The sequence below is a fragment of the Erythrolamprus reginae genome, chromosome 4, assembly GCF_031021105.1.
Source record: "Erythrolamprus reginae isolate rEryReg1 chromosome 4, rEryReg1.hap1, whole genome shotgun sequence".
NCBI lineage: Eukaryota > Metazoa > Chordata > Lepidosauria > Squamata > Dipsadidae > Erythrolamprus > Erythrolamprus reginae.
Window position 1 is genome coordinate 33,893,704 of NC_091953.1, and position 18,838 is coordinate 33,912,541.

The 18,838-nt window shown below is 35.5% G+C and overlaps 1 protein-coding gene across 16 annotated transcripts in view; it reads left to right on the forward strand.

Moving 5' to 3' along the window:
- ZBTB20 (zinc finger and BTB domain containing 20) overlaps positions 1-18,838 on the forward strand; it is a 635,906-nt gene that overhangs the window by 180,368 nt on the left and 436,700 nt on the right. For all 16 annotated transcript variants that reach the window (XR_011558955.1, XR_011558954.1, XM_070750021.1 and 13 more), the window contains one exon: positions 10,957-11,033. The gene's annotated coding sequence lies outside the window, so the exon portion shown is untranslated. The remainder of the gene's footprint in view (positions 1-10,956; positions 11,034-18,838) is intronic.

Genomic DNA, 18,838 nt, shown 5'->3' on the forward strand with positions numbered 1-18,838 from the left:
GTCTGTTCTGGGTCCTATTCTTTTTTAATATGTTTGTGAGTGACATAGGGGAAGGTTTGGTAGGGAAGGTTTGCCTATTTGCCGATGACTCTAAAGTGTGCAATAGGGTTGATATTCCTGGAGGCGTCTGTAATATGGTAAATGATTTAGCTTTACTAGATAAATGGTCAAAGCAATGGAAACTGCGGTTTAATGTTTCCAAATGTAAATAATGCACTTGGGGAAAAGGAATCCTCAATCGGAGTATTATATTGGCAGTTCTGTGTTAGCAAAAACTTCAGAAGAGAAGGATTTAGGGGTAGTGATTTCTGACAGTCTCAAAATGGGTGAGCAGTGTGGTCAGGTGGTAGGGAAAGCAAGTAGGATGCTTGGCTGCATAGCTAGAGGTATAACAAGCAGGAAGAGGTAGATTGTGATCCCGCTATATAGAGCGCTGGTGAGACCACATTTGGAATACTGTGTTCAGTTCTAGAGACCTCACCTACAAAAAAATATTGACAAAAGATGGGCTACAAGAATGGTGGAAGGTCTTAAGCATAAAACGTATCAGGAAAGACCTAATGAACTCAATCTGTGTAGTCTGGAGGACAGAAGGAAAAGGGGGGACATGATAGAAACATTTAAATATGTCAAAGGGTTAAATAAGGTTCAGGAGGGAAGTGTTTTTAATAGGAAAGTGAACACAAGAACAAGGGGACACAATCCGAAGTTAGTTGGGAGAAAGCAACATGAGAAAATATTATTTTACTGAAAGAGTAGTAGATCCTTGGAACAAACTTCCAGCAGACATGGTTGGTAAATCCACAGTAACTGAATTTAAACATGCCTAGGATAAACATATATCCATCCTAAGATAAAATACAAATAATAGTATAAGGGCAGACTAGATGGATCATGAGGTCTTTTTCTGCCGTCAGTCTTCTATGTTTCTATGTTTCTAAGGCCCTGAAGACATGGCTCTGTCAATTGCCTTGAAATCCCAGTGGGTAGTTTCACACTCAAAGTTTACCAGTAGCAAATTCTCCTTCCTAGCCTGTACGTTATGCTACCCTCCCCCCATATTTTACTCTTAATACATATTTTTATTTGGTGCCTGTGTGAGAGAGTGTGTAGGTCCCTATTCTAATTCAGAAATAATAGAATAATTTAATGGACTTAATAATAATAATAATAATAATAATAATAATAATAATAATAATTTATAATATTAATTTATTATATTAATACTAATATTATTTTCAAATTTAATTCCTGTTGGTAAGTATTTTCCTAATAGATAATATTTGATATAAATTGCAAATCACTCAGCTAACAGTGAAAATTACAACCATCTAGATTTTCGGGGGGAGGGGGGGGGACAAAGCTAGTAGTAAGGAATGATATATTTGACTCACTGTATATAAGCCAAACTATTTGTTGCTATTTTAATTGTTTAAATTGTTTAATTCTTTTCTCCTAAACATAATATTTTGTAGGGTTCTCTTGGTATTTCTGCTTTATTTCATTCACTTGGTAGTGAGTAATGCAAAGTATCAGAATAAATTTAAAAAACATTTGACTGCACATGGGTTCTTAGTTTTTGAACATGAATGTTAACATTGCAATTCATTTTTAGATAAAAAGTTGCTATGCTGCAAAATCTAAAAATGATTTTTTAAAAAAAATTCTTATGTAGATGAAAGTCTGCTAAATTTCAAAAAAAAAACCCTGTATACTTTCTACTGTAATGAAATGCTACCTATCTATCCACCTATCTATTTTAAGACAAGATTAAATTATTAAATTGAACTTTCTTAAAATCCCATCAACTTCAGTAAAATGGTATTGGGATTATGATTTAATTTAAGAGTATTGTATGAGGAAAGCAACAAATATTTGTATAACAATTTATTTATTTTATTATTTATTTATTTATTTATTTATTTATTTTGTCAAGCATGTACAAGGTAGTAGGTATTGGTGTAAACATAAACATTAGCAAGGTAGATACAGGTAAATTACAGGTAAAATCTTCGGAAAGGAGCGGCATACAAATCTAATAAATTATTATTATCATCATCATCATCATCATCATCATTATCATTATCATTATTATATTAGGCAGTAGGACAGGGACGGTAGGCACAATGGTGTTCTTATGCATGCCCCTTACACACCTCTTAGGAATGGGGTAAGGTCGACTGTAGATAGTCTAAGGTTTTTGGGGTTTGGGAGAGAAACCACAGAGTCAGATGCATTCCATCCATTGATTACTCTGTTGCTGAAGTCGTATTTTCTGCTGTGGAGTTTGGAGCAGTTTACATTAAATTTGAATCAATTTTGTGCTCGTGTAATGTTGCAGTTGAAAGTCGAAGAAATAATTGACAGGTCATTGTCGTAAATTATTTTGTGAACTACATTTAGGTCAGATCGAAGGCAACAAAGTTCTAGGCTATCTAAACCCAAAATTTCAAGTCTGGTGGAATAAGGTATTCTGTTGCGAGCAGAGAAATGGAGAACTCTTCTTGTGAAATATTTTTGGACTCTCTTGATTGTATTGATATCTGATATTCAGTCTGGGTTCCAGACAGGTGAGCTATATTCATGAATTGGTCTAGCAAATATTTTGTATGCTCCAGTTAGTAAATTAATATTGCCAGAAAAGAAGCTACGCAGGATTAGATTAATAACTCTTAGTGTCTTTTTGTCAATGTTGTTACAGTGGGCTCTGGCACTTAGGTCATTAGATATGAGTACTCCAAGATCCTTGACAGAGTGAGGGACATCTATAAGGTCGTGTCCTCCAAGTTTGTATTTTGTGTTCTGATTCTTTTTGTCGATGTGTTAAGACAGAGAATTAATGCAGCACACTCTCTTAAATTGCTGTCACTTTAAGAGCAACAATTTTAGCATATTGCTTTTCTAAAGTACTCTTGTATAAACACTACATTGGAACATTTCATTAGCATTTAGAGAACAATAAAGAAACACAGTTTAATAGGGTAATATGTTTTAGTGGCCTTAGCAGAACCCTACTTAACACAGTGGGATTTTCTGCAGAATAGAGACATAGGAAACTGTTCTGTATACATTTACTGTGTGGGACTTCCTCCTTCTGGGTAGCATGTGGTTTGGAGCAAAGGAAAATAACTTTCCTCCTGCAGTTTACCAATGAAAGAAGCATTTCAAAATACAGTGTCTGAGAGTGAGAGCTAAAATTGTCTCTGGCAGAATTATAGAACTCTGTTATATTTGTAAAGATGCTTTCATCATTAAGGAAAGAAACAAAATTAATTAGTTTAATTCATGCATTTTGATTTTATATTGAATCATTATGGGGATCATTAAAGGAATCTATATTCAAAGATTATGGTAACAGTCCAGAAAATATGACTGTGTTATATACATTCACTTGAATATTACAGACAATGTTTTATCACTGGTATATGAAATGTGAAAAATGTAGTGCAGTGAAATTTGTCATAATGTACTGAAATATATTTCATGTCCATAAGTGTGAATCTTAAAGTGAGAATGGAGATAAAGGAGGCTATTTTTATTTAGGGCATGAACCATGAATTTTGGCTTTTTGTCTTCAGCAACTTATATTCCTTTTGAAAAATGAGGGTTTTTTTTTGTCTAATTAAGCACTGATGAGCTTTCAAAATATGTGCAAAGTGTAGAAAATTTATGAAGGCTGGATATCTCAACTTCAAAAAAATGGCTTCAGGTTTTAACACATTTAACTTTTAAGCTTAAAGAAACTTTTTCCAAATTGTCTAGCTTGATTATTGCACAAATGAATTTCCAAATATTTTAACCTTTGTTATTTATTTTCTTTGTGTTAAAATTTGGAATGACAATTAATATTTTATAACGTTCACAATTTGCAAAATTCTTCCCTAGACCTCAAAATTCTGCTTGCTTGTTTCTCCCGAAGAATCAAAATTATAAAAATTAAATCATGTATATTTTAATGCATTTTAATATTAAATGTTTAGTCTGTAAAAGTGATCCTTTAAATATATGGCAATGAGACATTATAGGGGAAATTTCAAAATATGAAGGCAGTTTGCTGTATTACGGAGAGCTATTGCTGAAATAACAGACCATAGACCTGTTGGAAATCAAACTATGACTAAATTATTGAAGAAAGTGCCCAGATTCTGGCTAAGAAATTAATGTCTTAAACTAGGGGACCCATGGGCTGGATGCATCATGCACAGGCCACGCCCACCCAATCTCTATAAAGGCAAAAAGTATCACAATATGTCACATAACACAATCGACTTTGACACTCGTGCCTTAAGCTTTTAAACTAAAAAAAAACCCCATAATGACCACCATAAAAATGTACACTGTGTAAAAATTAAGAAATTCTGCAGTCCATTCAGAAATTCCCCAAACCCATGATAGAATGCGACATTTGTATCTCTCTATTCTCTTATTTTATTTATATTATTATGTCCCTAAAGAAAGTTAAGGCCTGCTTTTTTGAATGGAAAATGTGTTATAAGAATTTTCATGTATCCAAATAACTTTTAAGATCTAATTTCCATTATGTCGGTAAAGTAAAAAGCAGTACTATGGCCCTATTCTAATGAATATTTTTCCTTGGAGAAAATTCCAAATAAACTAGACAAAGTGGGCAGCATAAATTTTACTTATTTATTAATAATAACACTAACTTTATTGTCATTGTACATACAGTATATGCCCAGTATATCCTTACAACGAAATTCACCTAACACCCAAAGACCAGGTCCAACACACATAACAATCCCCAAGCATATCCCTAGCCACCATAAATTCCTTGACCCTAAACCACCTACTTCCACACAGTGATGCTGTCCAACAGATGATTAATCAGTAATATAGTCCATTGTGCTACAGAATATTAAGAAATATTAAAGGAATCTTCATTTTCTGAAAGGACATTTTAGACAGTGCTAAAATGTAACAAAAAACAGATGCTGCATAAAAAGCTAAGGTCTATCCTGAAAGAACAGTGATTTGATCATTTATTTTTTGGCACTTTTCATACAAATATATCAGTATTTTAGGTTATAAAACTCCTTAATTTGAATTGTTTTCTAGTTTTCGCTGATGAAAATGAAGTAGTCTCATTGCCCTAATGGTAATTTCCAATTACATTTTTGCTCTATTTTCAACTAATATAATTCATGCTCCTGTTGCCAGATCCTTTTTTTTCTACATTGCGTTCAATATACGTTTCCTTGTTGAACCAATGTGAAAGGCATTGCCAAAATCCGAACAATTTATATCCAGCACATTTCCTTCATCCACCCAGTTTCCTACTGAAGAATGGATTTATATTGGAACAGAATTATGTGAAAGAATTGCAACCCTTCCATATAAGTCATATTATTTCTTTTTGGTAGTAATTTGAAGGATGGGAGACAATATCATTCTATATAAAGTGAGAATGTAAATATCAGGGCATTTGCAACCTTTTAGAAATTGGAGAGAGTTAACATATTATGAAGACATGAAGAACATAAGCAAATTTGTGATGAACTAAAGGCTCAGACTCCAAGCTTAAAAAAAATTATATCTTTAGTTTAAAAAAAAATATTTGTGCAAGGCCTCTTAAAAGCTGCATGCTGTCAACTGTTCCCGTTCTTTAGGAACATAAACAGGATCTAGGGACAGCTTGTGCAAGAAAACAGTTGGAATACTGGAATACTATAGTTTTTCTGTAGCCAGCTTATTTTTCGTCATCACCCTGTGTACGAAGAAAGTGTCAAGAGGTATTATGAAAAATTCTTAGCCCATTTAATCAGCAGTTGTAAGAATAATTTAATATATTTTAAAATTCCAACCCTGGAATTTTTCAACATCCATTAAACTTTAAAAAGTTTATTCTGCCAATGCTTTAATAGTCGGTCTCCAGTAAAAAAAAATCTTTTTTTAAAGAAAGAATAAGCTACAATAGACAATACTTATGGTAACAAAAATGTACATACTACAGTCTTCATTCTGTATTTATTCTGTATTTATATCTTAATTCTGTTCCTCTAGATTTTTTTTCTTATTGCTTAAATACCTAATTTATAATTCAGTGGAGTTAAAAGTATTTTAAAATAAATACCTAAGTTATAAAGAAATGATATATGATAGGAAAAACTGAGAATGGGGTTGTTTTGAGAAACCGTATGGTCTATAAGTTAGTTATTTAATGCTAAAAGAATGTGTGTATCTATATTAATATTTGCTTTGTTGTTGATATTAATGAAAGATTAATAAATATAACTATAATAGAAATATAAAACATTGTTTTGTAAATGTAAAATATTAACTGAAATATTTATAAAGATTATAAATGGAATAAGCATATGCAAACCCACATTGTTGAGATTTGTTGATCACCAAGACAAGAGAATAATATTATTATTAATTTTGAAAAGATATCATAAATTACTCTATCAGTTGCCTAAGTCATTACAGCTACCCTTACCAAACTATCTATTCTTCCAGTGATAGTACAGTAATACCTCATGATACGAACTTAATTGGTGCAAGGAGGAGGTTCGTAAGACGAAAGGTTCGTAAGACGAAACATTGTTTCCCATAGGAAACAATGTAAAGTCAATTAATCCGTGCAACCAAAAAACCCCCCACAAAAAAACGGCTTTCCGCGACTGCTGGGAAGCCGCGCGGCTGTTTTAAAAGGTGACAGCCGGCCTGGGGGGCTTCCAAGCACCCCCCCGAACCCGGGTTCGGGGTTCGGGGGGTGCTGGCAAGCCCCCCAGGCCGGCTGCGACCTTTTAAAACACCCGCGCCGCTTCGCAGCTGTCTCCTGAAGCCAAACGCTAAAGACGAACTTCCGCGTTCGGCTTCGGGAGACAGCTGGGAAGCGGCGCGGGTGTTTTAAAAGGTCGCAGCCGGCCTGGGGGGCTTCCCAGCAACCTCCCGAACCGAACCCGGGGTTCAGCAAAATTTTGCCTCTTCTTACGAACTTTGTTCGAGTTACGAACTGGCGTTAGGGAGGGTTCTGGGAAGCCCCGCCGCCCGGCTGTCACCTTTTAAAACAGCCGCGCGGCTTCCCAGCAGTCTCCGAATGCCGGTTCGTAACTCGAAAAAAGTTCGTAAGAAGAGGCAAAATTTTTCTGAACCCCGGGTTCGTATCATGAGTTGTTCGTAAGACGAGGGGTTCGTATCTTGAGGTACCACTGTGTTAGTATTTACTAACTTGACTTTTTGTTATAATTAATAACTTTATAAAAGTTACTTTAGTCTGAATTTATGAGAATAATACCCATGTTACTGTATTTTTTATATATCTATTCTCATGAAATAATTTCTATTATTTAAAAAGCCATATCATTAAGAGTTTTAGAGTTGATGTAATGTGAATATTTTAACTAGGAACAGAATACATGTAGAGCTTTTACCAACCTACCAGAAGTGGCCATTGGAGATTTTAGTATTTTCTCTGTGTAATCAAAAACTCTAGTAGAAGTTATTGTTGCATCTGTGTAGGTGTTTGGGTGAACATTTCTGCTTCCCACTGATGTTGTGGCTATGTGTGAATGTTTGTAGGAGTACATTGGGAAGCACATATGCTGTGTTTTAGGTCATGTGAGCAGGAGGGAGAAGGGAAACAGGCTTAGACTGGAGAAATCAACAGCATTATGAATCAGTGCCAATGCCTTTTCTCCTGGGAATCCATTTGTGGTATTTTTCTTTATTTTTTTCTCTGCAGGTCTCAGCATGATCCAGCACTTTTTAAAATTTCATCTTTCTTTTGCTAAGTTCCCCCTGCATCATCAAATATGCACCTTTCAGAGTTAGTCTGTTGATAGAAAGCAGAATATTAAAATGATGGAATATCCATATCTTAATAAAGGAACAAATACAATTTGTACTCCATTTTTCTGTTGCTATTTACTGTAATGCGTTTTGTTTTTCATTTTAACCTTTATGCTTTTCCTCTTTTAGATTATGAGAATTTTAGATGGGATTACCTTGAATAAGTGGGAAAGGCTACAAAATTAATCAAGGGAAGGCTCCGAAAAATCTTAGGATGTTTTATGAAAGATCAGCCCATATGCAAACATGTATTTATTCAGTTTATATATTGCTTTTCCACTAATGAACACATATCCACCTAATATAAGGAAATTACAATATATAATTAAAATTTAGACACATTTAGATCTTACATGTTAAATTTATTTTTTTTCTCTCCACTTTTTTTGTACACTATTTGGTTTTTTTGGTCATTGTTAGGCTTGAATATCATTTTGTTTGTTTGTTTTCCTGTTTTGTGTTTTATTTTCTATAATAAAATAATAAATAATAGAGAAATTTGGAGACAAATCAGTTGAAAGCATATAAATATTGTAAATAATTAAATACTTTGTGCCTAGAAATTCAAGTTATTTTAGAACCCTGATTAACTGGCATGTTAATCATGCCACTTAATCAATAACATACTTTGTTCCTTAATAGAACCAAAAATGGGGGCTAATCTGGACTTCTAGTGGAACCTGGTTGTTAAATACCTGCATCCTTGTCTCTGGTCTGTCATCTGACTACAGTATTCTAGAAAAGCAATAAAATAAAATAAAATAAAATAAAATAAATGGTCCCAATTAAAAAACCAGTAGCTCAGGAACAGTAAGTGTTCCAACAGTGAGGTCCAGGAGGGAAGTGTTTTTAATAGGAAAGTGAACACAAGAACAAGGGGACGCAATCTGAAGTTAGTTGGGGGAAAGATCAAAAGCAACACGAGAAAATATTATTTTAGTGAAAGAGTAGTAGATCCTTGGAACAAACTTCCAGCAGATGTGGTAGACAAATTCACAGTAACTGAATTTAAACATGCCTGGGATAAACATATATCCATCCTAAGATAAAATACAGAAAATAGGATAAGGACAGACTAGATAGATCATGAGGTCTTTTTCTGCCGTCAGTCTTCTATGTTTCTATGTTTCTTACATGGCGTATTTAACATTGTAACTATCCCACTTGTGCAATACTAGTCCCATCCATTACTAAAGACTTTAGCAGTATGTCCAGCTATGAGTCTAAATCTTTATAAGAGGAGTGTAATCCCTCCTAGAATGCTTGAATTCATATTACTGTTAAATTTTAGTCTGTGTGCTCAAGCTGTATCATTACACAAATTAAATACTTTTTTGGAATTTTAAAAATTCCTTTTATTCCAAGAGAGATGAGATGTTCGGCATGGAAGGCAAATCTCCAGTATCTCTTTTCAGATTGAAGTTCATATTAAGCGTTGATTTGAGTCCAACTGTTCTTTATTTTACTAAAGTAATGCAGTTAATCTGAAGATAAAATCTTGCATGGGGAAACGTATTTGTATTCATGATATGGGCAAGATGCATATAAATAGTGTACAAATTCCTAACATTTGTAGGACCAATCTATAAACGTATAGGCATCTGTAACTAAATAGAAATTATGAAATATGAAATTCATGGCTTATATTTATATTATATTTGGCAAAATACAAAAAAGTATATTTTTGAAACTCTAACTTATCCTAGCTCATTCAAATAATGCAAAATATGAAGAGACAATTTTGCAGTGGTGATTATAACTTGTTTGTTGCCAGTTATCTTTATACAATATTGTAGGTAGCAGAGTGGCTTTTCAGAACTAAATCAACATGCACATGATTGAATGCAGTGTTAAAGTTAAAAACTCGGTGCTATATAAGATTCATGAGATGCTAGATACATTGTTTCATGGGAGGTATCGTTATGTGTAGAGAAAAGCAAATATTGATACATGGGTGTATATTGTAATGTCCTACCAAAATCTTTTTTTCTTACCAAAATAAATGGTCTTATGAGACTTTGTTATCGGCTGTCTGTATATATTCCAACAACTCCTTGGCTATATGAACTGATTGTAAATATCTTATGCTGATTTTGAAGGGGAAATTTGTCTTTTAATATTTGTAAATAACGTGTCAAATTTTGTTGAGTTGCCTATAGTAATAATAATTAATTATTTTGTTTTTGATGACATGGTTTTATTTTTGCTTTTAATTTTTGCTTTGCTGCTTTACATGTATCATTGTATTTCTAGAACTATGCAGCATTATTTCCAGAATGGCATGTCAACCCTGAAACTTTGACACCCCTATTTCAACAATGCATTGTATATTTCATTTTCTTAAACAGCCACAATATTTTAATCCTGCAATTATATAAGCACAACACCTATCTCCCCCCCGGACAAAACTTATTATTGCTTATCCCTTTGCTTTCTTACATAGATTTTACATAATTTTGTCTGAGAAAAGAGGTTTTTAAACAGTTGTTTACAAGAAAATTTTGCATTACATTTTGTTTTTTCAATTTTGTGCAAGTATTTCCAGTTAAATATACTATAATTTTTAAAATGTGAATGTAATCTGCCTTCGAAGCTCTGAACACAGAAATACTGTATATCAATAAACTCTTAAGATTTCCCATTTACTGCATACAACTGTATAAAAGGGCATTTCCTTTTTTGTTGCAATTTTTTCCTAAAAATTGTGTGTGTGTGTGTTTTATTGTTCTTTCATGTGTGTGTGTGTGTGTGTGTGTGTGTGTGTGTGTGTGTGTGTATATATATATATATATATATATATATATATATATATATATATATATATATATATATATAGCCTATTATTTTAATGTTAGCTGTTGATATAAAGATTTTGGAAATGTTCCAATCTCTCCCCCCCCTCCATTCAGAATGCTATTTGCGAAGCTTTAATTCAGAGCTATATTTTTCTACTCTGAAGTGTCTTCTTTATTTCCTTTCTTCATTACAAACTGCTCTGAAAGAGCTTTTCTAACTTAAAAAAAAGAGCTATGCTTGACTGATAATGCATTGCTTTGGATGGTGAAACATTATGAAAGTTTAATTTTTAATTAAATCTGAAATTGCAATTATTACTGAAAGAGATTTTAACCTGTTTCTTTTCAGAGTGCCTGAAGTTACATTTTAGATGCTGAAATCACTGCACCTTAAAAACAAAAAAGGTTGAATTGAATTGCATTCCTGTAAGTAAAAGATTTTCTAATACTTTTGTCAAAAACACATTAGCAGAATATATAGATCTAGGAATATACATCTTATATGTACTAACATAGACAAACATGCACATATCAACACATAACAGCAGTTATACTATATCATTTTAGTAGTACTTATTATAGATTCTGTATATTTTGTTTATGCTTTCTGATTTATATGTAATTATGAATGTTTTAAAGCTTTGTCTCCATAAGTATACATTTTGTTAGCCTAACACCAACGATGACAAGTATTAGAATGGAATTAGAAATAGTTTCCTCAAAGTCAAAGTAGTGTTAAACTGAATTGGAAAACCACGGGAAGATTCAAATATGTCAAATATCAGAAGATGCATCATTCCTTATTGTGTTTATTTTGGATATCTGAACTATTGCATGCCATAATCAAAATAATACAGTTAATTCTTTTTGAGCAATTAAGAAATGATTTCCAAAATCAAAGATAGGTGGACATTAAGTTGCAGTACAATTTTTTCTTCTTTTGTCTTTTCTTAATTGGAAAAATGTATTTATCAGCAATTGCAGAACTATCACAATGTTTTTAGAACTGTTTCTTTTTAGACATAGTATTACATCTATATCCTTTCTCTCTTTATGGTTACAGGAATAGTGAACTTAGTTTTACACACTTATGCATAATACTATTTGGTTTCATTCCTTTAAAATGCTGGTTTCTTTCCCTTCTTTCTTATTTGGCTTTGTGTATGTCAGTGTTCATTATCCTACTGTGCTTTCATATTTATGCAATTGCAATGTCCAAAATTGCATTTTTCCCCTTTTCGGCCTTTGAATGTGTGTTCTATGTCATTGTCCACACATGACTTCAACTCATCCATATCTTTATGCAGTTCATGTCTATCTCTTATTCTTGTTTCTTTGACTTACCACCCTTATTCTTATCAGTAGGTTCCATTTAATCTTGCTTTGGTTTGACACATTTCTTTCTTTTATGTTCTGCAACTGCTTTACTGCAAGGGTGGGTTCTAACTTACATCACTGCTGGTTTGTGTACTCCCGCACTACATGGCCATGGCTTGTGGGCATGTACACGCTTTGCACGTGTTCTGTCTGGGTCACTCCGGAAGCTATGACCAACCCAAAAAGATAAGCCAGACAAACCGGTTGAATCGTTTACAGTTTTATAAAGGTAAAGAGAAAAGAAGCCAACAGAAAATGTCCTTACAGATCAGGAAAACACTGGAACTCCAAATAGATACACAAAGGCAATTGTTCATACAGAAACACAAGATCCTTGATGCCAGGCGAGGCTGTTGTGCTAACAGACATACACCTCCCACCAGTCTTCAAGGCTGCTGGGCCACGAGCCAGGAATAAAAACGCTGAGAGAAAATGCAGATAACACCATCTCCCCTTTGATAACACTCCACGCTGCCGGAATGGTTCTCATGCCTTATAAACCATTCCCTGCTAATGAGGACCACACCCAACCCCCTGGTGCTCCTCATTCACCGCTGATAATATCTACGCAATTGATCTCTCCTTTGAGCTATGTGTCTCTGCCGCATACTAATGATAGCTTGTGCAACATCATCCAGGGACTCCAGAGACTCACAGCTACTTGCTTGAGAGAGCCCTTCCCCAGGGCTCCCAGGCCTTGCATCACCTGCACTTTCGTGACTGCTATCTGCACTGTCTGATTGCCAAGAACTCTCCTCTCCGCTCTCAGCCTCCCCTGGGCATGGAGCCAGCAGAGACACAGCTGGTCTTTGATCTGGCTCAGGCTGAACCACAACAGCACGTATGCACATGCACACTGGAAAAAATCCAAAACCAAGATGGCAACTGCATTCACGGTGCCGAAAACTCTGCTTCTACACTTGCTCAGAAGGAAAAAAAATCAAACACTTTTTAAAAAGATGGCAGCACCCATGGACTGGGACCAACCGAACCGGTTCCATGATGTCATCATGACGTTACCAGTTGGTGGCTACTAGTTCAAGCGAACTGGTCCGATCAGGAAGGAAGCTGCTGGCAGCTGCCTGATGCCTAACTGGTTTACTTGTTGGAGAAGGGCTAAAATATAATAGTTAATCAATTTTTAATAAGTACTGTTAATAAGACTGCTCCTTCTGAAGTAGCAAGAATGCTAATAGTAATAGTATTAATATGGTTTTTACATTGTTTTAATTCTTGAGAGGGAGCCACACAGAGTTTGGTATAATACAGGTGATTATATAAATGTTTTAAATGTTATGTCTCAAATTAAGGAATAAAAGATTTCTTTATTTAACAGAATTTGTAGTACCCAGTATAGGATTGATTTAAAATTTGAATTAAAATATTAAGGTATTATATTTAATTCTATTGATCTACCTATTCTCTTTGCTTTATTAATCTCCACTTCTTCGCACTCACTACCTTTAGATAATCTCATACTTATGTATTTACAATTTGTTGATTGTTTTGCAATATAGCAATTGATAACTTTTACTTTTATTGCAGCAAGGTTATATGAAAATAAACTGACATGCTCATTCCCAGACTACTCAGCATGGTTGGTTTTTACTGGTACTTATTACTTTTTGTAAGAATACATAAAGTTGATTTTACAGCATCAGAGTTAATCTAACTAAGGAGTAAGCAAGTTAATTATGAGCTGAATATGGCTTCCCAACCACTCTTTTTTTAATGTATAGAATATCTCGAGAATAGACAGGCAAAAGTTAGACCATTTTTGTGCTTTTACTGATGTATTTATAGTGCATTTTGCATTTGATGATGACTAAAGAATAATTGCAAGATTATTATAAGCTAGAATCCTTACTGCAAAATTCTAGCTATTTTTTAAGTTTGTAACTCTCCAAAATGAGATAGAAAAAAAGTTAGGAAAACGTGTCATTGTGGTGTCATCTTGTCTGATTAGCTATAGTTCCTAAAAAAACTCAAATGAAAAAATATGTTATACTTCATAATCCCTGGACAGAAGTTATGCATCTATGATTTAGTTAAGTAGACAAAACTATTTATAATTTTGCTACTTCCTTATACTTTGAAATGTGCTATGGAAAACAGACAAGTGAATGATATATTTGCATTTAATTGAGTTTACTTCAAAATAAAGAAGTCCAATAAAATAGGCACTTTCTTTTGACTTCTTTTATAGCTTCACAGACCTCCCTTATTGTCAATCGTTCATTCCTTTTTTTTTCTGGCTTTGATAAATTTTTCTTCTTTAAATATAATTTTTTTCTCCTTCCTTCCTTCCTTCCTTCCTTCCTTCCTTCCTTCCTTCCTTCCTTCCTTCCTTCCTTCCTTCCTTCCTTCCTTCCTTCCTTCCTATCTGCAAATAACTGAAGATGTGAACATTCAACACACCTTCCTCCTCTTATTTTCTCAACCACAACCTGTAAGGTGAGTTGGGTTGAGAGAGTAACTGAGCCCGAGTCACAGTTTTATATAATTTGGAATAATATTGAGTAAATACGTTTACATCTTTAAATTATCAGTTATTTTGTTTGTTTGTTTGTTTGTTTGTTTGTTTGTTCGTTCGTTCATTTATTTATTTATTTATTTGACTTATATACTGCCCCTCTCCATGGACAGAAATGTTATTTTCATTTTTTACTTTTGGTATATATTTCTGTTTTTCTTTGTTCATTTTATATATCAATAAATTCCCTGTTTATTTACAAATTCAAAATTAATTTAAGTTGCATAAATCTTTTTTACCTCCATTTCTCTTACTGTTAACAAAGACAACAGTAGCATTGTAACTTTCCTTTTCTTGCAGTTTTCATTGTTGAGTGCAAGGGAAGAAACCCTTGCCAGCTATTTGATCAATGGCTGTTCCAACTGCACTCCACTTGAAATCTTTCTGCTGCTGTGAAGGTGCTATTCTTCTGACTGCAACGATGTGGGGTTTAGCATGGCTCTTAGGTGGCTTAAATGTGTAGCTCCTGCAACTTCATTTCTTCATTTCTCTTGGTCCTATTGACTTGGATAACCATTTATCTGAAGTGTTGTAGGGTTACCTGTAGTAGCGGGTTCTAAAACCTGTTGCTATCAGTTCGCGTGCTTGCGCATGCAACACTTGTATGCAACGAACCCGCTACTATTGGTTCCTGTAGTAGTGGGTTCTAAAATCAGTTGCTATCAGTTCATGTGCTCGCGCATGCAACACTTCTATGCATGCACATAAGCATAATGGGTGGGTGGGCGGACCCTCCCAGCACTCCCGGTTTGCATGAACCAGGCTGAACTGGGAACAACCCACTGCTGGTTTCCTGCCTAAGCAGGGATTTGGACTAGAAGACCTCCAAGGTCCCTTTTAACTCTTATTGTTCTGTTCTGTTCAGTTCTGTTCGGTTCTGTTTGGTTCTGTTCGGTTCTGTTCGGTTCTACTTTTGGACAACTATTTTCACTAATATAGTCCATTAGCTGAGCTTGCTTTGCTAATCCTAGACCAAGAACAGGCAAAGTTGGCTCTTCTATGACATGGACTTCAATTTCCAGAATTCCTGAGCCAAACATACTAGCTCAGGAATTCTAGGAGTCGAAGCCCACATGTCATAGAAGAGCCAACTTTACCTACTCCTGTCCTAGACAATTGCCTGATCCATTGCCAAGTTCCATCACTTAGCAGGATCTTTGCCATTCCATTTTCCTGGCTATGTTGGCAACCGATCCCTTCTGCAAGGAACTGTTGCTGTTGTTGATAGCCACTATGAATGGCATTACTCCCAGAATTGGCTCCCGTTATTGAAACCCATTGTTAATTGACTGGGTATCTGGATTCTCTTACTATTACCATCTGAGGCCTACATTAGGGTCTTAGGTATGGTAAAGCACTCAACTTGGAACCCTCACTATGACTCAGTATTTATCAGTGGAAAGAATGCAACTCTTTGATCTTTTGCATTGCTAAAAACCTTCTCCAATGTTCACTGTGATCAACTGCTCTTAGAAAACTTCTCAGTATATTTATGGCGGAGCTAATCACGCAACTAGGAGATCACAAAGGATTTGAATCTAGCTGTTCACTTGCAATATTTATTTGTCCTATTTTATGACTTCAAGGTTATACCTACAATTATGCCTTTAGAAGAAATACGAGCATCAAACTTTATTGTAATTTTTGGCCAAAGTTTCACCCCGTCAGAGCAAAATTTCTAATAACCAGTCTTCCCACGTTCGCCCATTTTTACTTTAAAGTAAAACGTTGTATATCACTGGTATTATACCAATATTTCTGTTTGTATTTTCTTATAGCTTGATATTGCAGCAGATTGTAAAGGAATTAATTCTGGCTACCCAGCAGGCATTGTTAAAAGATATATTAGTGCTGTACATGCTGACTAACATAGTATGGCGGTATGACTTTTTAAGGTATACTTTTGTGATTACCTAAGGCTACATCTTTCTTGGCCTTTTCTTTAGATACTATATTTTGAATTACTTGAGAGCCATTTTTTTGTTATGTGTGACAAATGGTTCTTCCAAGTTGATGAGATGTGCATATTTTATTGTTTCGAAAGCAAGAGATCACAAGTGTGAAATGAAATATTGCAGGAGGCATAAAAGTGCAGAGATGAAGGTAGAATTTGCATTGGCTTCACTTCAGCACAGATGGTGAAAAACTTGAAGCTACTTTTGGGTCCTGAGACCTTGCCCCCTCAGGCTAATAAATAATGGAAGAAACAGGGAAAATTAATTCCACTGAGATCAAATGATTCATGCTCCTTAAAAATATGAGCCATGGGAAACCTGCCTGAGTTTCATTGTATTCTTGTATGCTTTGAAATATTTATTCAGTACCGTAGGATTTCTAATCAGCAGTTAATCAAGGCTTAATAAAATGAGATATACTCTTAATGCAGCATAGGCTTCCCATATTTCTTGTTTGCTGAATTGGAAGAATAACTGCATCTTTAACATAGTATAATGAACCAAGAATATCCAAGACTAAAATGTTGAATTGTAGACACAATGAAGCTGAGCCAGGCCGCTGTAGCAAGGAAAATATTCAAATTTCATTTCAGGAACAGGTCACTAAAAGCAGAGGGTTAATAAGCATAACATACTAGTTTGTTGTTTAGACAAAGGCAGAAGGTTAGATCCATTATATTATATCAAGGTTTTGCATGTCTGGTTATTTGATGCTTTCAACTACCTGTACATGCACTATTGTATTGCCTTTGTGTATGTGTATACATCTTTGAATTAGTTGATTCATGGCAACTACCTGGGCAATTCCCTACAGTTTTCTTGGCAAGGTTTTTCAAAAAAGGTTTGCCATTGCTTCTCTCCTAAGACTGAGAGTAACTGAGCCAAGGTCATTCAATTGGCTTTGTGCCTAACCTGACACTAGAACTCATGGTCTCTGGCTTTCTAGCTTGGTACTTTTATTCTGTATCAAACTGACTCCCTGTCGCTGTCTTAACAAGATAAATTCAGACAATAGAACTTGCATTTTCCAAGTTTAAGAGCCCTGATAGGCATTTAAGAGAAAGTCTCATAATATCAGTTTTCATTTCATTTTTTTTCAGTCTTTCTCCAAGTGTGTATCAAATTGAAGTCCTGCAAAAGGCAAGATCTCTGATCTAAGTGAGATATCTTTTCATAGATTGTATATATAAGTAGAACTAGTATTTTTCTTTCTTGGTGGAGTTTAGAGTCTTATTTGGTTTTAAGTACAGTATTCCTATTTCAACACAATAGTGAATTATGTTTTGCAATTGTAGTATGTGAGAGCATTATGGCAGGGGGGGGGAAATAGGCTTGACTCCTTTTAGAAATTAGTTTGTAGTTTGTTTGTTTTTTTAAGAGGAGATTAGGTTAATTTTTTCATTATGATTTATCAAGTATTTTATTCTTCTTACCTAAAACCATGCTGTATAAAAGTTTGGGATAGAAAGAAAAATTATTGCTACCTGAAATCTTCAAAAATTATGTTTCTTCAAAAGAAATATACTGTACAGTGGTACCTCAAGATACGAACCCCTCATCTTACGAACAACTCAAGATACGAACCCGGGGTTCAGAAAAAATTTGCCTCTTCTTACGAACTTTTTTCGTGTTACGAACGCCAAACCCGAACTTCCAGGTTTGGCGTTCGGAGGCTGCTGGGAAGCGACGTGGCTGTTTTAAAAGGTGACAGCCGGGCTGGGGGGCTTCCCAGCAGCCTCCGAATGCCGAACGCGGAAGTTCAGGTTTGGCGTTCGGCTTCGGGAGGCTGCTGGGAAGCCCCCCAGCCCGGCTGTCACCTTTAAAAACAGCCGCACGGCTTCCCAGCAGCCCCCCAGCCCGGCTGTCACCTTTTAAAACAGTCGCGTGGCTTTCCAGCCATCTCCCGAAGCTGAACGCCAAACCCAAACTTCCGCGTTTGGCGTTCGGAGGCTGCTGGGAAGCCCCGCCTCCCGGCTGTCACCTTTTAAAACAGCCGCGCAGCTTCCCAGCAGCCTCTGAACGGTTCAGAAAAAAATTGCCTCTTCTTACGAACTTTTTTCGTGTTACGAACGCCAAACCCGAACTTCCGGGTTTGGCGTTCGGAGGCTGCTGGGAAGCCGCGCGGCTGTTTTAAAAGGTGACAGCCGGGCTGGGGGGCTTCCCAGCAGCCTCCGAACGCCGAACGCGGAAGTTCAGGTTTGGCGTTCAGCTTCGGGAGGCTGCTGGGAAGCCCCCCAGCCCGGCTGTCACCTTTTAAAACAGCTGCGCGGCTTCCCAGCCATCTCCCGAAGCCGAACACCAAACCCAAACTTCCGCGTTTGGCGTTCGGAGGCTGCTGGAAAGCCGCGCGGCTGTTTTAAAAGGTG